We start from the raw sequence: 26,237 nt of genomic DNA on the forward strand, positions 1-26,237 counted from the left end.
CCGGTCTGTCCGGTAGGTGGTTCCGGCGTGCACGGCACGTGGTTCTGGTACGTGTCAGAGGTGGTTGCGTATGCCCAACAGGTGATTCCGGACTGTCCGCCACGTGCTTCTGGCACGTCTGAGAGGTGGTTCCAACATGCCCGGCAGGTCATTTCGGAGAGTCGTCCAAGTGGTTCTGGCGTAGCCCGCGGGTGATTTTGGCATCTCCGGCAGGTGGTTCCGCCGTGCTCGGCAGGTGCTTCAGGCATGGCCGTCACGTGGTTCCAGTCTGTCCAGGACGTGTTTCCAGCTTCTCCGGCAGGTGGTTCTGGTACGTCTGAGAGGTGGTTCCGCCATGGCTGGCAGGTGATCCCGGACTGTACCCCAGGTGGTTCTGGCATAGCCAGCAGTTGATATTGGCCTGTCCGGCAGGTGGTTCCAGAGAGTCGAACAGGTGGCTCCGGCGTTCTTGGCAGGTGGTTCCGGTCTGTCCGGTAGGTGTTTCCGGCGTGCCTGGAACGTGCTTCCGGCACGTCTGAGAGGTGGTTCCGGCATGCGCGGCAGGTGATTCCGTAGTGTCCGCCTGGTGGTTCTGGCATACCCGGCAGGTGATTTTGGCGTGTCCGGCAGGTGTTTCTGGCGAGTCGAGCAGGTGGCTCCGGCATGCTCGGCAGGTGCTTCCGGCGTCTCCGGCACTTGGTTCTGGTGCGTCTGAGAGCTGGTTCCGGCATGTCCGGCAGATGATTCCGGAGTGTCCGCCAAGTGGTTCTGGCATACCCAGCAGGTGATTTTGGCGTGTCAGGGAGGTGGTACCGGTGAGTCGAGCAGGTGGTTCCGGCGTGCTCAGCAGGTGGTTCAGGCGGTTCTGGCAGGTGGTATCCGTCTGTTCGGGGTGTGGTTCCAGCATCTCATGAACACGTTTCTGGCACGTCTGAGATGTGGTTCCGGCCGGCCCGACAGGTGTTTCCACAGTGTCCGCCAAGTGGTACTGGCGTAGTTGGCAGGTGATTTTGGCATGACCGGCAGGTGGTTCCAGCAAGCCCGGCAGGTGATTCCGAAGTGTTCCCCAACTGGTTGTGGCGTAGCCGGCAGGTGATTTTTGCGTGTCCGGCAGGTGGTTCTGGCGAGTCGAGCAGGTGGTTCCGGCGTGCTCGGCAGGTGCTTCCGGGGTCATTGGCACGGGGTTCTGGCATGTCTGAGAGGTGGTTCCTGCATGCCCGGCAAGTGATTCCGGAGTGTTCGCCAAGTGGTTCTGGCATAGTCGGCAGGTGATTTTGGCATGTCCGGCAGGTGGTTCAGGCGAGTTGAGCAGGTGGTTCCAACGTGCTTGGCAGGTGCTTCCGGCGTCTCCGGCACGTGTTTCTGGCACATCTGACAGGTGGTTCCGGCATGCCCGAAAGGTGATTCCGGTCTGTCCGGTAGGTGGTTCCAGCCTGCACGGCATGTGGTTCTGGTACGTCTCAGAGGTGGTTGCGCATGCCCAACAGGTGATTCCGGACTGTCCGCCACATGGTTCTGGCACGTCTGAGAGGTGGTTCCGGCATGCCCGGCAGGTCATCCCAGAGAGTCCTCCAAGTGGTTCTGGCATAACACGCAGGTGATTTTGGCGTGTCTGGCAGGTTGTTCCGTTGTGCTTGGCAGGTGGTTCAGGCTTGGCCGGCAGGTGGTTCCAGACTGTCCAGGACGTGTTTCCAGCTTCTCCGGCAGGTGGTTCTGGTACGTCTGAGAGGTGGTTCCGCCATGGCTGGCAGGTGATTCCGGACCGTCCCCCAGGTGGTTCTGGCATAGCCAGCAGTTGATATTGGCCTGTCCGGCAGGTGGTTCCAGCGAGTCGAACAGGTGGCTCCGGCGTGCTCGGCAGGTGGTTCCGGTCTGTCCGGTAGGTGATTCCGGCGTGTCCGGCACGTGCTTCCGGCACGTCTGAGAGGTGGTTCCGGCATGCGCGACAGGTGGTTTCGGAGTGTCCGCCAGGTGGTTCTGGCGTACCCGGCAGGTGATTTTGGCGTGTCCGGCAGGTGTTTCTGGCGAGTCGAGCAGGTGGCTCCGGCATGCTCGGCAGGTGCTTCCGGCGTCTCCGGCACGTGGTTCTGGTGTGTCTGAGAGCTGGTTCCGGCATGTCCGGCAGATGATTCCGGAGTGTCCGCCAAGTGGTTCTGGCATACCCGGCTGGTGATTTGGGCATGTCAGGTAGGTGGTTCCGGCGAGTCGAGCAGGTGGCTCCGGCGTGCTCGGCAGGTTGTTCAGACGGGTCTGGCAGGTGTTTTCCGTCTGTTCGGGGTGTGGTTCCAGCATCTCATGCAAATGGTTCTGGCACGTCTGAGATGTGATTCCGGCCGGCCCGACAGGTGTTTCCACAGTGTCCGCCAAGTGGTACTGGCGTAGTTGGCAGGTGATTTTGGCATGACCGGCAGGTGGTTCCAGCAAGCCCGGCAGGTGATTCCGAAGTGTTCCCCAACTGGTTGTGGCGTAGCCGGCAGGTGATTTTTGCGTGTCCGGCAGGTGGTTCTGGCGAGTCGAGCAGGTGGTTCCGGCGTGCTCGGCAGGTGCTTCCGGGGTCATTGGCACGTGGTTCTGGCATATCTGAGAGGTGGTTCCGGCATGCCCGGCAGGTGATTCCGGAGTGTTCGCCAAGTGTTTCCGGCGTAGCCGGCAGGTGATTTTGCATGTCCAGCGGTCGTTCCGGCGGGTCGAGCCGGTGGTTCCGGCGTGTCCGGCAGGTGGTTCCGGTCTGTCCGGCAGGTGGTTGTGTCGTGTCCGGCACGAGGATCAGTCTGAGAGGCTGTGCCGGCATGCCCCTCACGTGATTCCGGCTTGTCCCCGAAGTGGTGCTGGTGTAGCGGGCAGGTGATTTTGGCGTGTCCGGCAGGTGGTTCAGGCGAGTTGAGCAGGTGGTTGCGACGTGCTCGACAGGTGCTTCCGGCGTCTCCGGCACGTGTTTCTGGCACATCTGACTGGTGGTTTCGGCATGCCCAAAAGTTGATTCCGGTATGTCCAGTAGGTGGTTCCGGCGTGCACGGCACGTGGTTCTGGTACGTCTCAGATGTGGTTGCGCATGCCCAACAGGTGATTCCGGACTGTCCGCCACATGGTTCTGGCACGTCTGAGAGGTGGTTCCGGCATGCCCGGCAGGTCATCCCAGAGAGTCCTCCAAGTGGTTCTGGCATAACACGCAGGTGATTTTGGCGTGTCTGGCAGGTTGTTCCGTTGTGCTTGGCAGGTGGTTCAGGCTTGGCCGGCAGGTGGTTCCAGACTGTCCAGGACGTGTTTCCAGCTTCTCCGGCAGGTGGTTCTGGTACGTCTGAGAGGTGGTTCCGCCATGGCTGGCAGGTGATTCCGGACCGTCCCCCAGGTGGTTCTGGCATAGCCAGCAGTTGATATTGGCCTGTCCGGCAGGTGGTTCCAGCGAGTCGAACAGGTGGCTCCGGCGTGCTCGGCAGGTGGTTCCGGTCTGTCCGGTAGGTGATTCCGGCGTGTCCGGCACGTGCTTCCGGCACGTCTGAGAGGTGGTTCCGGCATGCGCGACAGGTGGTTTCGGAGTGTCCGCCAGGTGGTTCTGGCGTACCCGGCAGGTGATTTTGGCGTGTCCGGCAGGTGTTTCTGGCGAGTCGAGCAGGTGGCTCCGGCATGCTCGGCAGGTGCTTCCGGCGTCTCCGGCACGTGGTTCTGGTGTGTCTGAGAGCTGGTTCCGGCATGTCCGGCAGATGATTCCGGAGTGTCCGCCAAGTGGTTCTGGCATACCCGGCTGGTGATTTGGGCATGTCAGCTAGGTGGTTCCGGCGAGTCGAGCAGGTGGCTCCGGCGTGCTCGGCAGGTTGTTCAGACGGGTCTGGCAGGTGTTTTCCGTCTGTTCGGGGTGTGGTTCCAGCATCTCATGCACATGGTTCTGGCACGTCTGAGATGTGGTTCCGGCCGGCCCGACAGGTGTTTCCACAGTGTCCGCCAAGTGGTACTGGCGTAGTTGGCAGGTGATTTTGGCATGACCGGCAGGTGGTTCCAGCAAGCCCGGCAGGTGATTCCGAAGTGTTCCCCAACTGGTTGTGGCGTAGCCGGCAGGTGATTTTTGCGTGTCCGGCAGGTGGTTCTGGCGAGTCGAGCAGGTGGTTCCGGCGTGCTCGGCAGGTGCTTCCGGGGTCATTGGCACGTGGTTCTGGCATATCTGAGAGGTGGTTCCAGCATGCCCGCAGGTGATTCCGGAGTGTTCGCCAAGTGTTTCCGGCGTAGCCGGCAGGTGATTTTGCATGTCCAGCTGTCGTTCCGGCGGGTCGAGCCGGTGGTTCCGGCGTGTCCGGCAGGTGGTTCCGGTCTGTCCGGCAGGTGGTTCTGTGGTGTCCGGCACGAGGTTCAGTCTGAGAGGCTGTGCCGGCATGCCCCTCACGTGATTCCGGCTTGTCCCCGAAGTGGTGCTGGTGTAGCGGGCAGGTGATTTTGGCGTGTCCGGCAGGTGGTTCAGGCGAGTTGAGCAGGTGGTTGCGACGTGCTCGGCAGGTGCTTCCGGCGTCTCCGGCACGTGTTTCTGGCACATCTGACTGGTGGTTCCGGCATGCCCAAAAGTTGATTCCGGTCTGTCCGGTAGGTGGTTCCGGCGTGCACGGCACGTGGTTCTGGTACGTGTCAGAGGTGGTTGCGTATGCCCAACAGGTGATTCCGGACTGTCCGCCACGTGCTTCTGGCACGTCTGAGAGGTGGTTCCAACATGCCCGGCAGGTCATTTCGGAGAGTCGTCCAAGTGGTTCTGGCGTAGCCCGCGGGTGATTTTGGCATCTCCGGCAGGTGGTTCCGCCGTGCTCGGCAGGTGCTTCAGGCATGGCCGTCACGTGGTTCCAGTCTGTCCAGGACGTGTTTCCAGCTTCTCCGGCAGGTGGTTCTGGTACGTCTGAGAGGTGGTTCCGCCATGGCTGGCAGGTGATCCCGGACTGTACCCCAGGTGGTTCTGGCATAGCCAGCAGTTGATATTGGCCTGTCCGGCAGGTGGTTCCAGAGAGTCGAACAGGTGGCTCCGGCGTTCTTGGCAGGTGGTTCCGGTCTGTCCGGTAGGTGTTTCCGGCGTGCCTGGAACGTGCTTCCGGCACGTCTGAGAGGTGGTTCCGGCATGCGCGGCAGGTGATTCCGTTGTGTCCGCCTGGTGGTTCTGGCATACCCGGCAGGTGATTTTGGCGTGTCCGGCAGGTGTTTCTGGCGAGTCGAGCAGGTGGCTCCGGCATGCTCGGCAGGTGCTTCCGGCGTCTCCGGCACTTGGTTCTGGTGCGTCTGAGAGCTGGTTCCGGCATGTCCGGCAGATGATTCCGGAGTGTCCGCCAAGTGGTTCTGGCATACCCAGCAGGTGATTTTGGCGTGTCAGGGAGGTGGTACCGGTGAGTCGAGCAGGTGGTTCCGGCGTGCTCAGCAGGTGGTTCAGGCGGTTCTGGCAGGTGGTATCCGTCTGTTCGGGGTGTGGTTCCAGCATCTCATGAACACGTTTCTGGCACGTCTGAGATGTGGTTCCGGCCGGCCCGACAGGTGTTTCCACAGTGTCCGCCAAGTGGTACTGGCGTAGTTGGCAGGTGATTTTGGCATGACCGGCAGGTGGTTCCAGCAAGCCCGGCAGGTGATTCCGAAGTGTTCCCCAACTGGTTGTGGCGTAGCCGGCAGGTGATTTTTGCGTGTCCGGCAGGTGGTTCTGGCGAGTCGAGCAGGTGGTTCCGGCGTGCTCGGCAGGTGCTTCCGGGGTCATTGGCACGTGGTTCTGGCATATCTGAGAGGTGGTTCCGGCATGCCCGGCAGGTGATTCCGGAGTGTTCGCCAAGTGTTTCCGGCGTAGCCGGCAGGTGATTTTGCATGTCCAGCGGTCGTTCCGGCGGGTCGAGCCGGTGGTTCCGGCGTGTCCGGCAGGTGGTTCCGGTCTGTCCGGCAGGTGGTTGTGTGGTGTCCGGCACGAGGTTCAGTCTGAGAGGCTGTGCCGGCATGCCCCTCACGTGATTCCGGCTTGTCCCCGAAGTGGTGCTGGTGTAGCGGGCAGGTGATTTTGGCGTGTCCGGCAGGTGGTTCAGGCGAGTTGAGCAGGTGGTTGCGACGTGCTCGGCAGGTGCTTCCGGCGTCTCCGGCACGTGTTTCTGGCACATCTGACTGGTGGTTCCGGCATGCCCAAAAGTTGATTCCGGTCTGTCCGGTAGGTGGTTCCGGCGTGCACGGCACGTGGTTCTGGTACGTCTCAGAGGTGGTTGCGTATGCCCAACAGGTGATTCCGGACTGTCCGCCACGTGCTTCTGGCACGTCTGAGAGGTGGTTCCAACATGCCCGGCAGGTCATTTCGGAGAGTCGTCCAAGTGGTTCTGGCGTAGCCCGCAGGTGATTTTGGCGTGTCCGGCAGGTGGTTCCGCCGTGCTCGGCAGGTGGTTCAGGCATGGCCGTCACGTGGTTCCAGTCTGTCCAGGACGTGTTTCCAGCTTCTCCGGCAGGTGGTTCTGGTACGTCTGAGAGGTGGTTCCGCCATGGCTGGCAGGTGATCCCGGACTGTCCCCCAGGTGGTTCTGGCATAGCCAGCAGTTGATATTGGCCTGTCCGGCAGGTGGTTCCAGCGAGTCGAACAGGTGTCTCCGGCGTTCTTGGCAGGTGGTTCCGGTCTGTCCGGTAGGTGTTTCCGGCGTGTCTGGCACGTGCTTCCGGCACGTCTGAGAGGTGGTTCTGGCATGCGCGGAAGGTGATTCCGTAGTGTCCGCCAGGTGGTTCTGGCATACCCGGCAGGTGATTTTGTCGTGTCCGGCAGGTGTTTCTGGTGAGTCGAGCAGGTGGCTCCGGCATGCTCGGCAGGTGCTTCCGGCATCTCCGGCACTTGGTTCTGGTGCGTCTGAGAGCTGGTTCCGGCATGTCCGGCAGATGATTCTGGAGTGTCCGCCAAGTGGTTCTGGCATACCCAGCAGGTGATTTTGGCGTGTCAGGGAGGTGGTACCGGTGAGTCGAGCAGGTGGTTCCGGCGTGCTCAGCAGGTGGTTCAGGCGCTTCTGGCAGGTGGTATCCGTCTGTTCGGGGTGTGGTTCCAGCATCTCATGAACACGTTTCTGGCACGTCTGAGATGTGGTTCCGGCCGGCCCGACAGGTGTTTCCGCAGTGTCCGCCAAGCGGTTCTGGCGTAGTTGGCAGGTGATTTTGGCATGACTGGCAGGTGGTTCCAGCAAGCCTGGCAGGTGATTCCAAAGTGTTCACCAACTGGTTGTGGCGTAGCCGGCAGGTGATTTTTGCGTGATCGGCAGGTGGTTCTGGCGAGTCGAGCAGGTGGTTCCGGCGTGCTCGGCTGGTGCTTCCGGGGTCATTGGCACGGGGTTCTGGCATGTCTGAGAGGTGGTTCCTGCATGCCCGGCAAGTGATTCCGGAGTGTTCGCCAAGTGGTTCTGGCATAGTCGGCAGGTGATTTTGGCATGTCCGGCAGGTGGTTCAGGCGAGTTGAGCAGGTGGTTCCAACGTGCGTGGCAGGTGCTTCCGGCGTCTCCGGCACGTGTTTCTGGCACATCTGACAGGTGGTTCCGGCATGCCCGAAAGGTGATTCCGGTCTGTCCGGTAGGTGGTTCCAGCCTGCACGGCATGTGGTTCTGGTACGTCTCAGAGGTGGTTGCGCATGCCCAACAGGTGATTCCGGACTGTCCGCCACATGGTTCTGGCACGTCTGAGAGGTGGTTCCGCCATGCCCGGCAGGTCATCCCAGAGAGTCCTCCAAGTGGTTCTGCCATAACACGCAGGTGATTTTGGCGTGTCTGGCAGGTTGTTCCGTTGTGCTTGGCAGGTGGTTCAGGCTTGGCCGGCAGGTGGTTCCAGACTGTCCAGGACGTGTTTCCAGCTTCTCCGGCAGGTGGTTCTGGTACGTCTGAGAGGTGGTTCCGCCATGGCTGGCAGGTGATTCCGGACCGTCCCCCAGGTGGTTCTGGCATAGCCAGCAGTTGATATTGGCCTGTCCGGCAGGTGGTTCCAGCGAGTCGAACAGGTGGCTCCGGCGTGCTCGGCAGGTGGTTCCGGTCTGTCCGGTAGGTGATTCCGGCGTGTCCGGCACGTGCTTCCGGCACGTCTGAGAGGTGGTTCCGGCATGCGCGACAGGTGGTTTCGGAGTGTCCGCCAGGTGGTTCTGGCGTACCCGGCAGGTGATTTTGGCGTGTCCGGCAGGTGTTTCTGGCGAGTCGAGCAGGTGGCTCCGGCATGCTCGGCAGGTGCTTCCGGCGTCTCCGGCACGTGGTTCTGGTGTGTCTGAGAGCTGGTTCCGGCATGTCCGGCAGATGATTCCGGAGTGTCCGCCAAGTGGTTCTGGCATACCCGGCTGGTGATTTGGGCATGTCAGGTAGGTGGTTCCGGCGAGTTGAGCAGGTGGCTCCGGCGTGCTCGGCAGGTTGTTCAGACGGGTCTGGCAGGTGTTTTCCGTCTGTTCGGGGTGTGGTTCCAGCATCTCATGCACATGGTTCTGGCACGTCTGAGATGTGGTTCCGGCCGGCCCGACAGGTGTTTCCACAGTGTCCGCCAAGTGGTACTGGCGTAGTTGGCAGGTGATTTTGGCATGACCGGCAGGTGGTTCCAGCAAGCCCGGCAGGTGATTCCGAAGTGTTCCCCAACTGGTTGTGGCGTAGCCGGCAGGTGATTTTTGCGTGTCCGGCAGGTGGTTCTGGCGAGTCGAGCAGGTGGTTCCGGCGTGCTCGGCAGGTGCTTCCGGGATCATTGGCACGTGGTTCTGGCATATCTGAGAGGTGGTTCCGGCATGCCCGGCAGGTGATTCCGGAGTGTTCGCCAAGTGTTTCCGGCGTAGCCGGCAGGTGATTTTGCATGTCCAGCGGTCGTTCCGGCGGGTCGAGCCGGTGGTTCCGGCGTGTCCGGCAGGTGGTTCCGGTCTGTCCGGCAGGTGGTTGTGTGGTGTCCGGCACGAGGATCAGTCTGAGAGGCTGTGCCGGCATGCCCCTCACGTGATTCCGGCTTGTCCCCGAAGTGGTGCTGGTGTAGCGGGCAGGTGATTTTGGCGTGTCCGGCAGGTGGTTCAGGCGAGTTGAGCAGGTGGTTGCGACGTGCTCGACAGGTGCTTCCGGCGTCTCCGGCACGTGTTTCTGGCACATCTGACTGGTGGTTCCGGCATGCCCAAAAGTTGATTCCGGTATGTCCAGTAGGTGGTTCCGGCGTGCACGGCACGTGGTTCTGGTACGTCTCAGATGTGGTTGCGCATGCCCAACAGGTGATTCCGGACTGTCCGCCACATGGTTCTGGCACGTCTGAGAGGTGGTTCCGGCATGCCCGGCAGGTCATCCCAGAGAGTCCTCCAAGTGGTTCTGGCATAACACGCAGGTGATTTTGGCGTGTCTGGCAGGTTGTTCCGTTGTGCTTGGCAGGTGGTTCAGGCTTGGCCGGCAGGTGGTTCCAGACTGTCCAGGACGTGTTTCCAGCTTCTCCGGCAGGTGGTTCTGGTACGTCTGAGAGGTGGTTCCGCCATGGCTGGCAGGTGATTCCGGACCGTCCCCCAGGTGGTTCTGGCATAGCCAGCAGTTGATATTGGCCTGTCCGGCAGGTGGTTCCAGCCAGTCGAACAGGTGGCTCCGGCGTGCTCGGCAGGTGGTTCCGGTCTGTCCGGTAGGTGATTCCAGGGTGTCCGGCACATGCTTCCGGCACGTCTGAGAGGTGGTTCCGGCATGCGCGACAGGTGGTTTCGGAGTGTCCGCCAGGTGGTTCTGGCGTACCCGGCAGGTGATTTTGGCGTGTCCGGCAGGTGTTTCTGGCGAGTCGAGCAGGTGGCTCCGGCATGCTCGGCAGGTGCTTCCGGCGTCTCCGGCACGTGGTTCTGGTGTGTCTCAGAGCTGGTTCCGGCATGTCCGGCAGATGATTCCGGAGTGTCCGCCAAGTGGTTCTGGCATACCCGGCTGGTGATTTGGGCATGTCAGGTAGGTGGTTCCGGCGAGTCGAGCAGGTGGCTCCGGCGTGCTCGGCAGGTTGTTCAGACGGGTCTGGCAGGTGTTTTCCGTCTGTTCGGGGTGTGGTTCCAGCATCTCATGCACATGGTTCTGGCACGTCTGAGATGTGGTTCCGGCCGGCCCGACAGGTGTTTCCACAGTGTCCGCCAAGTGGTACTGGCGTAGTTGGCAGGTGATTTTGGCATGACCGGCAGGTGGTTCCAGCAAGCCCGGCAGGTGATTCCGAAGTGTTCCCCAACTGGTTGTGGCGTAGCCGGCAGGTGATTTTTGCGTGTCCGGCAGGTGGTTCTGGCGAGTCGAGCAGGTGGTTCCGGCATGCTCGGCAGGTGCTTCCGGGGTCATTGGCACGTGGTTCTGGCATATCTGAGAGGTGGTTCCGGCATGCCCGCAGGTGATTCCGGAGTGTTCGCCAAGTGTTTCCGGCGTAGCCGGCAGGTGATTTTGCATGTCCAGCGGTCGTTCCGGCGGGTCGAGCCGGTGGTTCCGGCGTGTCCGGCAGGTGGTTCCGGTCTGTCCGGCAGGTGGTTGTGTGGTGTCCGGCACGAGGTTCAGTCTGAGAGGCTGTGCCGGCATGCCCCTCACGTGATTCCGGCTTGTCCCCGAAGTGGTGCTGGTGTAGCGGGCAGGTGATTTTGGCGTGTCCGGCAGGTGGTTCAGGCGAGTTGAGCAGGTGGTTGCGACGTGCTCGGCAGGTGCTTCCGGCGTCTCCGGCACGTGTTTCTGGCACATCTGACTGGTGGTTCCGGCATGCCCAAAAGTTGATTCCGGTCTGTCCGGTAGGTGGTTCCGGCGTGCACGGCACGTGGTTCTGGTACGTGTCAGAGGTGGTTGCGTATGCCCAACAGGTGATTCCGGACTGTCCGCCACGTGCTTCTGGCACGTCTGAGAGGTGGTTCCAACATGCCCGGCAGGTCATTTCGGAGAGTCGTCCAAGTGGTTCTGGCGTAGCCCGCAGGTGATTTTGGCGTGTCCGGCAGGTGGTTCCGCCGTGCTCGGCAGGTGGTTCAGGCATGGCCGTCACGTGGTTCCAGTCTGTCCAGGACGTGTTTCCAGCTTCTCCGGCAGGTGGTTCTGGTACGTCTGAGAGGTGGTTCCGCCATGGCTGGCAGGTGATCCCGGACTGTCCCCCAGGTGGTTCTGGCATAGCCAGCAGTTGATATTGGCCTGTCCGGCAGGTGGTTCCAGCGAGTCGAACAGGTGTCTCCGGCGTTCTTGGCAGGTGGTTCCGGTCTGTCCGGTAGGTGTTTCCGGCGTGTCTGGCACGTGCTTCCGGCACGTCTGAGAGGTGGTTCCGGCATGCGCGGCAGGTGATTCCGTAGTGTCCGCCAGGTGGTTCTGGCATACCCGGCAGGTGATTTTGTCGTGTCCGGCAGGTGTTTCTGGTGAGTCGAGCAGGTGGCTCCGGCATGCTCGGCAGGTGCTTCCGGCATCTCCGGCACTTGGTTCTGGTGCGTCTGAGAGCTGGTTCCGGCATGTCCGGCAGATGATTCCGGAGTGTCCGCCAAGTGGTTCTGGCATACCCAGCAGGTGATTTTGGCGTGTCAGGGAGGTGGTACCGGTGAGTCGAGCAGGTGGTTCCGGCGTGCTCAGCAGGTGGTTCAGGCGGTTCTGGCAGGTGGTATCCGTCTGTTCGGGGTGTGGTTCCAGCATCTCATGAACACGTTTCTGGCACGTCTGAGATGTGGTTCCAGCCGGCCCGACAGGTGTTTCCGCAGTGTCCGCCAAGCGGTTCTGGCGTAGTTGGCAGGTGATTTTGGCATGACTGGCAGGTGGTTCCAGCAAGCCTGGCAGGTGATTCCAAAGTGTTCACCAACTGGTTGTGGCGTAGCCGGCAGGTGATTTTTGCGTGATCGGCAGGTGGTTCTGGCGAGTCGAGCAGGTGGTTCCGGCGTGCTCGGCTGGTGCTTCCGGGGTCATTGGCACGGGGTTCTGGCATGTCTAAGAGGTGGTTCCTGCATGCCCGGCAAGTGATTCCGGAGTGTTCGCCAAGTGATTCTGGCATAGTCGGCAGGTGATTTTGGCATGTCCGGCAGGTGGTTCAGGCGAGTTGAGCAGGTGGTTCCAACGTGCTTGGCAGGTGCTTCCGGCGTCTCCGGCACGTGTTTCTGGCACATCTGACAGGTGGTTCCGGCATGCCCGAAAGGTGATTCCGGTCTGTCCGGTAGGTGGTTCCAGCCTGCACGGCATGTGGTTCTGGTACGTCTCAGAGGTGGTTGCGCATGCCCAACAGGTGATTCCGGACTGTCCGCCACATGGTTCTGGCACGTCTGAGAGGTGGTTCCGGCATGCCCGGCAGGTCATCCCAGAGAGTCCTCCAAGTGGTTCTGGCATAACACGCAGGTGATTTTGGCGTGTCTGGCAGGTTGTTCCGTTGTGCTTGGCAGGTGGTTCAGGCTTGGCCGGCAGGTGGTTCCAGACTGTCCAGGACGTGTTTCCAGCTTCTCCGGCAGGTGGTTCTGGTACGTCTGAGAGGTGGTTCCGCCATGGCTGGCAGGTGATTCCGGACCGTCCCCCAGGTGGTTCTGGCATAGCCAGCAGTTGATATTGGCCTGTCCGGCAGGTGGTTCCAGCAAGTCGAACAGGTGGCTCCGGCGTGCTCGGCAGGTGGTTCCGGTCTGTCCGGTAGGTGATTCCGGCGTGTCCGGCACGTGCTTCCGGCACGTCTGAGAGGTGGTTCCGGCATGCGCGACAGGTGATTCCGTAGTGTCCGCCAGGTGGTTCTGGCGTACCCGGCAGGTGATTTTGGCGTGTCCGGCAGGTGTTTCTGGCGAGTCGAGCAGGTGGCTCCGGGATGCTCGGCAGGTGCTTCCGGCGTCTCCGGCACGTGGTTCTGGTGTGTCTGAGAGCTGGTTCCGGCATGTCCGGCAGATGATTCCGGAGTGTCCGCCAAGTGGTTCTGGCATACCCGGCTGGTGATTTGGGCATGTCAGGTAGGTGGTTCCGGCGAGTCGAGCAGGTGGCTCCGGCGTGCTCGGCAGGTTGTTCAGACGGGTCTGGCAGGTGTTTTCCGTCTGTTCGGGGTGTGGTTCCAGCATCTCATGCACATGGTTCTGGCACGTCTGAGATGTGGTTCCGGCCGGCCCGACAGGTGTTTCCACAGTGTCCGCCAAGTGGTACTGGCGTAGTTGGCAGGTGATTTTGGCATGACCGGCAGGTGGTTCCAGCAAGCCCGGCAGGTGATTCCGAAGTGTTCCCCAACTGGTTGTGGCGTAGCCGGCAGGTGATTTTTGCGTGTCCGGCAGGTGGTTCTGGCGAGTCGAGCAGGTGGTTCCGGCGTGCTCGGCAGGTGCTTCCGGGGTCATTGGCACGTGGTTCTGGCATATCTGAGAGGTGGTTCCGGCATGCCCGCAGGTGATTCCGGAGTGTTCGCCAAGTGTTTCCGGCGTAGCCGGCAGGTGATTTTGCATGTCCAGCGGTCGTTCCGGCGGGTCGAGCCGGTGGTTCCGGCGTGTCCGGCAGGTGGTTCCGGTCTGTCCGGCAGGTGGTTCTGTGGTGTCCGGCACGAGGTTCAGTCTGAGAGGCTGTGCCGGCATGCCCCTCACGTGATTCCGGCTTGTCCCCGAAGTGGTGCTGGTGTAGCGGGCAGGTGATTTTGGCGTGTCCGGCAGGTGGTTCAGGCGAGTTGAGCAGGTGGTTGCGACGTGCTCGGCAGGTGCTTCCGGCGTCTCCGGCACGTGTTTCTGGCACATCTGACTGGTGGTTCCGGCATGCCCAAAAGTTGATTCCGGTCTGTCCGGTAGGTGGTTCCGGCGTGCACGGCACGTGGTTCTGGTACGTGTCAGAGGTGGTTGCGTATGCCCAACAGGTGATTCCGGACTGTCCGCCACGTGCTTCTGGCACGTCTGAGAGGTGGTTCCAACATGCCCGGCAGGTCATTTCGGAGAGTCGTCCAAGTGGTTCTGGCGTAGCCCGCGGGTGATTTTGGCATCTCCGGCAGGTGGTTCCGCCGTGCTCGGCAGGTGCTTCAGGCATGGCCGTCACGTGGTTCCAGTCTGTCCAGGACGTGTTTCCAGCTTCTCCGGCAGGTGGTTCTGGTACGTCTGAGAGGTGGTTCCGCCATGGCTGGCAGGTGATCCCGGACTGTACCCCAGGTGGTTCTGGCATAGCCAGCAGTTGATATTGGCCTGTCCGGCAGGTGGTTCCAGAGAGTCGAACAGGTGGCTCCGGCGTTCTTGGCATGTGGTTCCGGTCTGTCCGGTAGGTGTTTCCGGCGTGCCTGGAACGTGCTTCCGGCACGTCTGAGAGGTGGTTCCGGCATGCGCGGCAGGTGATTCCGTAGTGTCCGCCTGGTGGTTCTGGCATACCCGGCAGGTGATTTTGGCGTGTCCGGCAGGTGTTTCTGGCGAGTCGAGCAGGTGGCTCCGGCATGCTCGGCAGGTGCTTCCGGCGTCTCCGGCACTTGGTTCTGGTGCGTCTGAGAGCTGGTTCCGGCATGTCCGGCAGATGATTCCGGAGTGTCCGCCAAGTGGTTCTGGCATACCCAGCAGGTGATTGTGGCGTGTCAGGGAGGTGGTACCGGTGAGTCGAGCAGGTGGTTCCGGCGTGCTCAGCAGGTGGTTCAGGCGGTTCTGGCAGGTGGTATCCGTCTGTTCGGGGTGTGGTTCCAGCATCTCATGAACACGTTTCTGGCACGTCTGAGATGTGGTTCCGGCCGGCCCGACAGGTGTTTCCACAGTGTCCGCCAAGTGGTACTGGCGTAGTTGGCAGGTGATTTTGGCATGACCGGCAGGTGGTTCCAGCAAGCCCGGCAGGTGATTCCGAAGTGTTCCCCAACTGGTTGTGGCGTAGCCGGCAGGTGATTTTTGCGTGTCCGGCAGGTGGTTCTGGCGAGTCGAGCAGGTGGTTCCGGCGTGCTCGGCAGGTGCTTCCGGGGTCATTGGCACGTGGTTCTGGCATATCTGAGAGGTGGTTCCGGCATGCCCGGCAGGTGATTCCGGAGTGTTCGCCAAGTGTTTCCGGCGTAGCCGGCAGGTGATTTTGCATGTCCAGCGGTCGTTCCGGTGGGTCGAGCCGGTGGTTCCGGCGTGTCCGGCAGGTGGTTCCGGTCTGTCCGGCAGGTGGTTCTGTGGTGTCCGGCACGAGGTTCAGTCTGAGAGGCTGTGCCGGCATGCCCCTCACGTGATTCCGGCTTGTCCCCGAAGTGGTGCTGGTGTAGCGGGCAGGTGATTTTGGCGTGTCCGGCAGGTGGTTCAGGCGAGTTGAGCAGGTGGTTGCGACGTGCTCGGCAGGTGCTTCCGGCGTCTCCGGCACGTGTTTCTGGCACATCTGACTGGTGGTTCCGGCATGCCCAAAAGTTGATTCCGGTCTGTCCGGTAGGTGGTTCCGGCGTGCACGGCACGTGGTTCTGGTACGTGTCAGAGGTGGTTGCGTATGCCCAACAGGTGATTCCGGACTGTCCGCCACGTGCTTCTGGCACGTCTGAGAGGTGGTTCCAACATGCCCGGCAGGTCATTTCGGAGAGTCGTCCAAGTGGTTCTGGCGTAGCCAGCGGGTGATTTTGGCGTGTCCGGCAGGTGGTTCCGCCGTGCTCGGCAGGTGGTTCAGGCATGGCCGTCACGTGGTTCCAGTCTGTCCAGGACGTGTTTCCAGCTTCTCCGGCAGGTGGTTCTGGTACGTCTGAGAGGTGGTTCCGCCATGGCTGGCAGGTGATCCCGGACTGTCCCCCAGGTGGTTCTGGCATAGCCAGCAGTTGATATTGGCCTGTCCGGCAGGTGGTTCCAGCGAGTCGAACAGGTGGCTCCGGCGTTCTTGGCAGGTGGTTCCGGTCTGTCCGGTAGGTGTTTCCGGCGTGTCTGGCACGTGCTTCCGGCACGTCTGAGAGGTGGTTCTGGCATGCGCGGCAGGTGATACCGTAGTGTCCGCCAGGTGGTTCTGGCATACCCGGCAGGTGATTTTGTCGTGTCCGGCAGGTGTTTCTGGTGAGTCGAGCAGGTGGCTCCGGCATGCTCGGCAGGTGCTTCCGGCATCTCCGGCACTTGGTTCTGGTGCGTCTGAGAGCTGGTTCCGGCATGTCCGGCAGATGATTCCGGAGTGTCCGCCAAGTGGTTCTGGCATACCCAGCAGGTGATTTTGGCGTGTCAGGGAGGTGGTACCGGTGAGTCGAGCAGGTGGTTCCGGCGTGCTCAGCAGGTGGTTCAGGCGGTTCTGGCAGGTGGTATCCGTCTGTTCGGGGTGTGGTTCCAGCATCTCATGAACACGTTTCTGGCACGTCTGAGATGTGGTTCCGGCCGGCCCGACAGGTGTTTCCGCAGTGTCCGCCAAGCGGTTCTGGCGTAGTTGGCAGGTGATTTTGGCATGACCGGCAGGTGGTTCCAGCAAGCCCGGCAGGTGATTCCGAAGTGTTCCCCAACTGGTTGTGGCGTAGCCGGCAGGTGATTTTTGCGTGTCCGGCAGGTGGTTCTGGCGAGTCGAGCAGGTGGTTCCGGCGTGCTCGGCAGGTGCTTCCGGGGTCATTGGCACGTGGTTCTGGCATATCTGAGAGGTGGTTCCGGCATGCCCGGCAGGTGATTCCGGAGTGTTCGCCAAGTGTTTCCGGCGTAGCCGGCAGGTGATTTTGCATGTCCAGCGGTCGTTCCGGCGGGTCGAGCCGGTGGTTCCGGCGTGTCCGGCAGGTGGTTCCGGTCTGTCCGGCAGGTGGTTGTGTGGTGTCCGGCACGAGGATCAGTCTGAGAGGCTGTGCCAGCATGCCCCTCACGTGATTCCGGCTTGTCCCCGAAGTGGTGCTGGTGTAGTGGGCAGGTGATTTTGGCGTGTCCGGCAGGTGGTTCAGGCGAGTTGAGCAGGTGGTTGCGACGTGCTCGACAGGTGCTTCCGGCGTCTCCGGCACGTGTTTCTGGCACATCTGACAGGTGGTTCCGGCATGCCCGAAAGGTGATTCCGGTGTGTCCGGTAGGTGGTTCCAGCCTGCACGGCATGTTGTTCTGGTACGTCTCAGAGGTGGTTGCGCATGCCCAACAGGTGATTCCGGACTGTCCGCCACATGGTTCTGGCACGTCTGAGAGGTGGTTCCGGCATGCCCGGCAGGTCATCCCAGAGAGTCCTCCAAGTGGTTCTGGCATAACACGCAGGTGATTTTGGCGTGTCTGGCAGGTTGTTCCGTTGTGCTTGGCAGGTGGTTCAGGCTTGGCCGGCAGGTGGTTCCAGACTGTCCAGGACGTGTTTCCAGCTTCTCCGGCAGGTGGTTCTGGTACGTCTGAGAGGTGGTTCCGCCATGGCTGGCAGGTGATTCCGGACCGTCCCCCAGGTGGTTCTGGCATAGCCAGCAGTTGATATTGGCCTGTCCGGCAGGTGGTTCCAGCGAGTCGAACAGGTGGCTCCGGCGTGCTCGGCAGGTGGTTCCGGTCTGTCCGGTAGGTGATTCCAGGGTGTCCGGCACATGCTTCCGGCACGTCTGAGAGGTGGTTCCGGCATGCGCGACAGGTGGTTTCGGAGTGTCCGCCAGGTGGTTCTGGCGTACCCAGCAGGTGATTTTGGCGTGTCCGGCAGGTGTTTCTGGCGAGTCGAGCAGGTGGCTCCGGCATGCTCGGCAGGTGCTTCCGGCGTCTCCGGCACGTGGTTCTGGTGTGTCTGAGAGCTGGTTCCGGCATGTCCGGCAGATGATTCCGGAGTGTCCGCCAAGTGGTTCTGGCATACCCGGCTGGTGATTTGGGCATGTCAGGTAGGTGGTTCCGGCGAGTCGAGCAGGTGGCTCCGGCGTGCTCGGCAGGTTGTTCAGACGGGTCTGGCAGGTGTTTTCCGTCTGTTCGGGGTGTGGTTCCAGCATCTCATGCACATGGTTCTGGCACGTCTGAGATGTGGTTCCGGCCGGCCCGACAGGTGTTTCCACAGTGTCCGCCAAGTGGTACTGGCGTAGTTGGCAGGTGATTTTGGCATGACCGGCAGGTGGTTCCAGCAAGCCCGGCAGGTGATTCCGAAGTGTTCCCCAACTGGTTGTGGCGTAGCCGGCAGGTGATTTTTGCGTGTCCGGCAGGTGGTTCTGGCGAGTCGAGCAGGTGGTTCCGGCGTGCTCGGCAGGTGCTTCCGGGGTCATTGGCACGTGGTTCTGGCATATCTGAGAGGTGGTTCCGGCATGCCCGCAGGTGATTCCGGAGTGTTCGCAAGTGTTTCCGGCGTAGCCGGCAGGTGATTTTGCATGTCCAGCGGTCGTTCCGGCGGGTCGAGCCGGTGGTTCCGGCGTGTCCGGCAGGTGGTTCCGGTCTGTCCGGCAGGTGGTTCTGTGGTGTCCGGCACGAGGTTCAGTCTGAGAGGCTGTGCCGGCATGCCCCTCACGTGATTCCGGCTTGTCCCCGAAGTGGTGCTGGTGTAGCGGGCAGGTGATTTTGGCGTGTCCGGCAGGTGGTTCAGGCGAGTTGAGCAGGTGGTTGCGACGTGCTCGGCAGGTGCTTCCGGCGTCTCCGGCACGTGTTTCTGGCACATCTGACTGGTGGTTCCGGCATGCCCAAAAGTTGATTCCGGTCTGTCCGGTAGGTGGTTCCGGCGTGCACGGCACGTGGTTCTGGTACGTGTCAGAGGTGGTTGCGTATGCCCAACAGGTGATTCCGGACTGTCCGCCACGTGCTTCTGGCACGTCTGAGAGGTGGTTCCAACATGCCCGGCAGGTCATTTCGGAGAGTCGTCCAAGTGGTTCTGGCGAAGCCCGCGGGTGATTTTGGCATCTCCGGCAGGTGGTTCCGCCGTGCTCAGCAGGTGCTTCAGGCATGGCCGTCACGTGGTTCCAGTCTGTCCAGGACGTGTTTCCAGCTTCTCCGGCAGGTGGTTCTGGTACGTCTGAGAGGTGGTTCCGCCATGGCTGGCAGGTGATCCCGGACTGTACCCCAGGTGGTTCTGGCATAGCCAGCAGTTGATATTGGCCTGTCCGGCAGGTGGTTCCAGAGAGTCGAACAGGTGGCTCCGGCGTTCTTGGCAGGTGGTTCCGGTCTGTCCGGTAGGTGTTTCCGGCGTGCCTGGAACGTGCTTCCGGCACGTCTGAGAGGTGGTTCCGGCATGCGCGGCAGGTGATTCCGTTGTGTCCGCCTGGTGGTTCTGGCATACCCGGCAGGTGATTTTGGCGTGTCCGGCAGGTGTTTCTGGCGAGTCGAGCAGGTGGCTCCGGCATGCTCGGCAGGTGCTTCCGGCGTCTCCGGCACGTGGTTCTGGTGCGTCTGAGAGCTGGTTCCGGCATGTCCGGCAGATGATTCCGGAGTGTCCGCCAAGTGGTTCTGGCATACCCAGCAGGTGATTTTGGCGTGTCAGGGAGGTGGTACCGGTGAGTCGAGCAGGTGGTTCCGGCGTGCTCAGCAGGAGGTTCAGGCGGTTCTGGCAGGTGGTATCCGTCTGTTCGGGGTGTGGTTCCAGCATCTCATGAACACGTTTCTGGCACGTCTGAGATGTGGTTCCGGCCGGCCCGACAGGTGTTTCCACAGTGTCCGCCAAGTGGTACTGGCGTAGTTGGCAGGTGATTTTGGCATGACCGGCAGGTGGTTCCAGCAAGCCCGGCAGGTGATTCCGAAGTGTTCCCCAACTGGTTGTGGCGTAGCCGGCAGGTGATTTTTGCGTGTCCGGCAGGTGGTTCTGGCGAGTCGAGCAGGTGGTTCCGGCGTGCTCGGCAGGTGCTTCCGGGGTCATTGGCACGTGGTTCTGGCATATCTGAGAGGTGGTTCCGGCATGCCCGGCAGGTGATTCCGGAGTGTTCGCCAAGTGTTTCTGGCGTAGCCGGCAGGTGATTTTGCATGTCCAGCGGTCGTTCCGGCGGGTCGAGCCGGTGGTTCCGGCGTATCCGGCAGGTGGTTCCGGTCTGTCCGGCAGGTGGTTGTGTGGTGTCCGGCACGAGGATCAGTCTGAGAGTCCGTGCCGGCATGCCCCTCACGTGATTCCGGCTTGTCCCCGAAGTGGTGCTGGTGTAGCGGGCAGGTGATTTTGGCGTGTCCGGCAGGTGGTTCAGGCGAGTTGAGCAGGTGGTTGCGACGTGCTCGACAGGTGCTTCCGGCGTCTCCGGCACGTGTTTCTGGCACATCTGACTGGTGGTTCCGGCATGCCCAAAAGTTGATTCCGGTATGTCCAGTAGGTGGTTCCGGCGTGCACGGCACGTGGTTCTGGTACGTCTCAGATGTGGTTGCGCATGCCCAACAGGTGATTCCGGACTGTCCGCCACATGGTTCTGGCACGTCTGAGAGGTGGTTCCGGCATGCCCGGCAGGTCATCCCAGAGAGTCCTCCAAGTGGTTCTGGCATAACACGCAGGTGATTTTGGCGTGTCTGGCAGGTTGTTCCGTTGTGCTTGGCAGGTGGTTCAGGCTTGGCCGGCAGGTGGTTCCAGACTGTCCAGGACGTGTTTCCAGCTTCTCCGGCAGGTGGTTCTGGTACGTCTGAGAGGTGGTTCCGCCATGGCTGGCAGGTGATTCCGGACCGTCCCCCAGGTGGTTCTGGCATAGCCAGCAGTTGATATTGGCCTGTCCGGCAGGTGGTTCCAGCGAGTCGAACAGGTGGCTCCGGCGTGCTCGGCAGGTGGTTCCGGTCTGTCCGGTAGGTGATTCCAGGGTGTCCGGCACATGCTTCCGGCACGTCTGAGAGGTGGTTCCGGCATGCGCGACAGGTGGTTTCGGAGTGTCCGCCAGGTGGTTCTGGCGTACCCGGCAGGTGATTTTGGCGTGTCCGGCAGGTGTTTCTGGCGAGTCGAGCAGGTGGCTCCGGCATGCTCGGCAGGTGCTTCCGGCGTCTCCGGCACGTGGTTCTGGTGTGTCTGAGAGCTGGTTCCGGCATGTCCGGCAGATGATTCCGGAGTGTCCGCCAAGTGGTTCTGGCATACCCGGCTGGTGATTTGGGCATGTCAGCTAGGTGGTTCCGGCGAGTCGAGCAGGTGGCTCCGGCGTGCTCGGCAGGTTGTTCAGACGGGTCTGGCAGGTGTTTTCCGTCTGTTCGGGGTGTGGTTCCAGCATCTCATGCACATGGTTCTGGCACGTCTGAGATGTGGTTCCGGCCGGCCCGACAGGTGTTTCCACAGTGTCCGCCAAGTGGTACTGGCGTAGTTGGCAGGTGATTTTGGCATGACCGGCAGGTGGTTCCAGCAAGCCCGGCAGGTGATTCCGAAGTGTTCCCCAACTGGTTGTGGCGTAGCCGGCAGGTGATTTTTGCGTGTCCGGCAGGTGGTTCTGGCGAGTCGAGCAGGTGGTTCCGGCGTGCTCGGCAGGTGCTTCCGGGGTCATTGGCACGTGGTTCTGGCATATCTGAGAGGTGGTTCCGGCATGCCCGCAGGTGATTCCGGAGTGTTCGCCAAGTGTTTCCGGCGTAGCCGGCAGGTGATTTTGCATGTCCAGCGGTCGTTCCGGCGGGTCGAGCCGGTGGTTCCGGCGTGTCCGGCAGGTGGTTCCGGTCTGTCCGGCAGGTGGTTCTGTGGTGTCCGGCACGAGGTTCAGTCTGAGAGGCTGTGCCGGCATGCCCCTCACGTGATTCCGGCTTGTCCCCGAAGTGGTGCTGGTGTAGTGGGCAGGTGATTTTGGCGTGTCCGGCAGGTGGTTCAGGCGAGTTGAGCAGGTGGTTGCGACGTGCTCGGCAGGTGCTTCCGGCGTCTCCGGCACGTGTTTCTGGCACATCTGACTGGTGGTTCCGGCATGCCCAAAAGTTGATTCCGGTCTGTCCGGTAGGTGGTTCCGGCGTGCACGGCACGTGGTTCTGGTACGTGTCAGAGGTGGTTGCGTATGCCCAACAGGTGATTCCGGACTGTCCGCCACGTGCTTCTGGCACGTCTGAGAGGTGGTTCCAACATGCCCGGCAGGTCATTTCGGAGAGTCGTCCAAGTGGTTCTGGCGTAGCCCGCGGGTGATTTTGGCATCTCCGGCAGGTGGTTCCGCCGTGCTCGGCAGGTGCTTCAGGCACGGCCGTCACGTGGTTCCAGTCTGTCCAGGACGTGTTTCCAGCTTCTCCGGCAGGTGGTTCTGGTACGTCTGAGAGGTGGTTCCGCCATGGCTGGCAGGTGATCCCGGACTGTACCCCAGGTGGTTCTGGCATAGCCAGCAGTTGATATTGGCCTGTCCGGCAGGTGGTTCCAGAGAGTCGAACAGGTGGCTCCGGCGTTCTTGGCAGGTGGTTCCGGTCTGTCCGGTAGGTGTTTCCGGCGTGCCTGGAACGTGATTCCGGCACGTCTGAGAGGTGGTTCCGGCATGCGCGGCAGGTGATTCCGTTGTGTCCGCCTGGTGGTTCTGGCATACCCGGCAGGTGATTTTGGCGTGTCCGGCAGGTGTTTCTGGCGAGTCGAGCAGGTGGCTCCGGCATGCTCGGCAGGTGCTTCCGGCGTCTCCGGCACTTGGTTCTGGTGCGTCTGAGAGCTGGTTCCGGCATGTCCGGCAGATGATTCCGGAGTGTCCGCCAAGTGGTTCTGGCATACCCAGCAGGTGATTTTGGCGTGTCAGGGAGGTGGTACCGGTGAGTCGAGCAGGTGGTTCCGGCGTGCTCAGCAGGTGGTTCAGGCGGTTCTGGCAGGTGGTATCCGTCTGTTCGGGGTGTGGTTCCAGCATCTCATGAACACGTTTCTGGCACGTCTGAGATGTGGTTCCGGCCGGCCCGACAGGTGTTTCCACAGTGTCCGCCAAGTGGTACTGGCGTAGTTGGCAGGTGATTTTGGCATGACCGGCAGGTGGTTCCAGCAAGCCCGGCAGGTGATTCCGAAGTGTTCCCCAACTGGTTGTGGCGTAGCCGGCAGGTGATTTTTGCGTGTCCGGCAGGTGGTTCTGGCGAGTCGAGCAGGTGGTTCCGGCGTGCTCGGCAGGTGCTTCCGGGGTCATTGGCACGTGGTTCTGGCATATCTGAGAGGTGGTTCCGGCATGCCCGGCAGGTGATTCCGGAGTGTTCGCCAAGTGTTTCCGGCGTAGCCGGCAGGTGATTTTGCATGTCCAGCGGTCGTTCCGGCGGGTCGAGCCGGTGGTTCCGGCGTGTCCGGCAGGTGGTTCCGGTCTGTCCGGCAGGTGGTTCTGTGGTGTCCGGCACGAGGTTCAGTCTGAGAGGCTGTGCCGGCATGCCCCTCACGTGATTCCGGCTTGTCCCCGAAGTGGTGCTGGTGTAGCGGGCAGGTGATTTTGGCGTGTCCGGCAGGTGGTTCAGGCGAGTTGAGCAGGTGGTTGCGACGTGCTCGGCAGGTGCTTCCGGCGTCTCCGGCACGTGTTTCTGGCACATCTGACTGGTGGTTCCGGCATGCCCAAAAGTTGATTCCGGTCTGTCCGGTAGGTGGTTCCGGCGTGCACGGCACGTGGTTCTGGTACGTGTCAGAGGTGGTTGCGTATGCCCAACAGGTGATTCCGGACTGTCCGCCACGTGCTTCTGGCACGTCTGAGAGGTGGTTCCAACATGCCCGGCAGGTCATTTCGGAGAGTCGTCCAAGTGGTTCCGGCGTAGCCCGCGGGTGATTTTGGCGTGTCCGGCAGGTGGTTCCGCCGTGCTCGGCAGGTGGTTCAGGCATGGCCGTCACGTGGTTCCAGTCTGTCCAGGACGTGTTTCCAGCTTCTCCGGCAGGTGGTTCTGGTACGTCTGAGAGGTGGTTCCGCCATGGCTGGCAGGTGATCCCGGACTGTCCCCCAGGTGGTTCTGGCATAGCCAGCAGTTGATATTGGCCTGTCCGGCAGGTGGTTCCAGCGAGTCGAACAGGTGGCTCCGGCGTTCTTGGCAGGTGGTTCCGGTCTGTCCGGTAGGTGTTTCCGGCGTGTCTGGCACGTGCTTCCGGCACGTCTGAGAGGTGGTTCTGGCATGCGCGGAAGGTGATTCCGTAGTGTCCGCCAGGTGGTTCTGGCATACCCGGCAGGTGATTTTGTCGTGTCCGGCAGGTGTTTCTGGTGAGTCGAGCAGGTGGCTCCGGCATGCTCGGCAGGTGCTTCCGGCATCTCCGGCACTTGGTTCTGGTGCGTCTGAGAGCTGGTTCCGGCATGTCCGGCAGATGATTCCGGAGTGTCCGCCAAGTGGTTCTGGCATACCCAGCAGGTGATTTTGGCGTGTCAGGGAGGTGGTACCGGTGAGTCGAGCAGGTGGTTCCGGCGTGCTCAGCAGGTGGTTCAGGCGGTTCTGGCAGGTGGTATCCGTCTGTTCGGGGTGTGGTTCCAGCATCTCATGAACACGTTTCTGGCACGTCTGAGATGTGGTTCCAGCCGGCCCGACAGGTGTTTCCGCAGTGTCCGCCAAGCGGTTCTGGCGTAGTTGGCAGGTGATTTTGGCATGACTGGCAGGTGGTTCCAGCAAGCCTGGCAGGTGATTCCAAAGTGTTCACCAACTGGTTGTGGCGTAGCCGGCAGGTGATTTTTGCGTGATCGGCAGGTGGTTCTGGCGAGTCGAGCAGGTGGTTCCGGCGTGCTCGGCTGGTGCTTCCGGGGTCATTGGCACGGGGTTCTGGCATGTCTGAGAGGTGGTTCCTGCATGCCCGGCAAGTGATTCCGGAGTGTTCGCCAAGTGGTTCTGGCATAGTCGGCAGGTGATTTTGGCATGTCCGGCAGGTGGTTCAGGCGAGTTGAGCAGGTGGTTCCAACGTGCTTGGCAGGTGCTTCCGGCGTCTCCGGCACGTGTTTCTGGCACATCTGACAGGTGGTTCCGGTATGCCCGAAAGGTGATTCCGGTCTGTCCGGTAGGTGGTTCCAGCCTGCACGGCATGTGGTTCTGGTACGTCTCAGAGGTGGTTGCGCATGCCCAACAGGTGATTCCGGACTGTCCGCCACATGGTTCTGGCACGTCTGAGAGGTGGTTCCGGCATGCCCGGCAGGTCATCCCAGAGAGTCCTCCAAGTGGTTCTGGCATAACACGCAGGTGATTTTGGCGTGTCTGGCAGGTTGTTCCGTTGTGCTTGGCAGGTGGTTCAGGCTTGGCCGGCAGGTGGTTCCAGACTGTCCAGGACGTGTTTCCAGCTTCTCCGGCAGGTGGTTCTGGTACGTCTGAGAGGTGGTTCCGCCATGGCTGGCAGGTGATTCCGGACCGTCCCCCAGGTGGTTCTGGCATAGCCAGCAGTTGATATTGGCCTGTCCGGCAGGTGGTTCCAGCAAGTCGAACAGGTGGCTCCGGCGTGCTCGGCAGGTGGTTCCGGTCTGTCCGGTAGGTGATTCCGGCGTGTCCGGCACGTGCTTCCGGCACGTCTGAGAGGTGGTTCCGGCATGCGCGACAGGTGATTCCGTAGTGTCCGCCAGGTGGTTCTGGCGTACCCGGCAGGTGATTTTGGCGTGTCCGGCAGGTGTTTCTGGCGAGTCGAGCAGGTGGCTCCGGGATGCTCGGCAGGTGCTTCCGGCGTCTCCGGCACGTGGTTCTGGTGTGTCTGAGAGCTGGTTCCGGCATGTCCGGCAGATGATTCCGGAGTGTCCGCCAAGTGGTTCTGGCATACCCGGCTGGTGATTTGGGCATGTCAGGTAGGTGGTTCCGGCGAGTCGAGCAGGTGGCTCCGGCGTGCTCGGCAGGTTGTTCAGACGGGTCTGGCAGGTGTTTTCCGTCTGTTCGGGGTGTGGTTCCAGCATCTCATGCACATGGTTCTGGCACGTCTGAGATGTGGTTCCGGCCGGCCCGACAGGTGTTTCCACAGTGTCCGCCAAGTGGTACTGGCGTAGTTGGCAGGTGATTTTGGCATGACCGGCAGGTGGTTCCAGCAAGCCCGGCAGGTGATTCCGAAGTGTTCCCCAACTGGTTGTGGCGAAGCCGGCAGGTGATTTTTGCGTGTCCGGCAGGTGGTTCTGGCGAGTCGAGCAGGTGGTTCCGGCGTGCTCGGCAGGTGCTTCCGGGGTCATTGGCACGTGGTTCTGGCATATCTGAGAGGTGGTTCCGGCATGCCCGGCAGGTGATTCCGGAGTGTTCGCCAAGTGTTTCCGGCGTAGCCGGCAGGTGATTTTGCATGTCCAGCGGTCGTTCCGGCGGGTCGAGCCGGTGGTTCCGGCGTGTCCGGCAGGTGGTTCCGGTCTGTCCGGCAGGTGGTTCTGTGGTGTCCGGCACGAGGTTCAGTCTGAGAGGCTGTGCCGGCATCCCCTCACGTGATTCCGGCTTGTCCCCGAAGTGGTGCTGGTGTAGCGGGCAGGTGATTTTGGCGTGTCCGGCAGGTGGTTCAGGCGAGTTGAGCAGGTGGTTGCGACGTGCTCGGCAGGTGCTTCCGGCGTCTCCGGCACGTGTTTCTGGCACATCTGACTGGTGGTTCCGGCATGCCCAAAAGTTGATTCCGGTCTGTCCGGTAGGTGGTTCCGGCGTGCACGGCACGTGGTTCTGGTACGTGTCAGAGGTGGTTGCGTATGCCCAACAGGTGATTCCGGACTGTCCGCCACGTGCTTCTGGCACGTCTGAGAGGTGGTTCCAACATGCCCGGCAGGTCATTTCGGAGAGTCGTCCAAGTGGTTCTGGCGTAGCCCGCAGGTGATTTTGGCGTGTCCGGCAGGTG

This window comes from Equus caballus, unplaced genomic scaffold (assembly GCF_041296265.1).
Source record: "Equus caballus isolate H_3958 breed thoroughbred unplaced genomic scaffold, TB-T2T haplotype2-0000437, whole genome shotgun sequence".
Taxonomy (NCBI): Eukaryota; Metazoa; Chordata; class Mammalia; order Perissodactyla; family Equidae; genus Equus; species Equus caballus.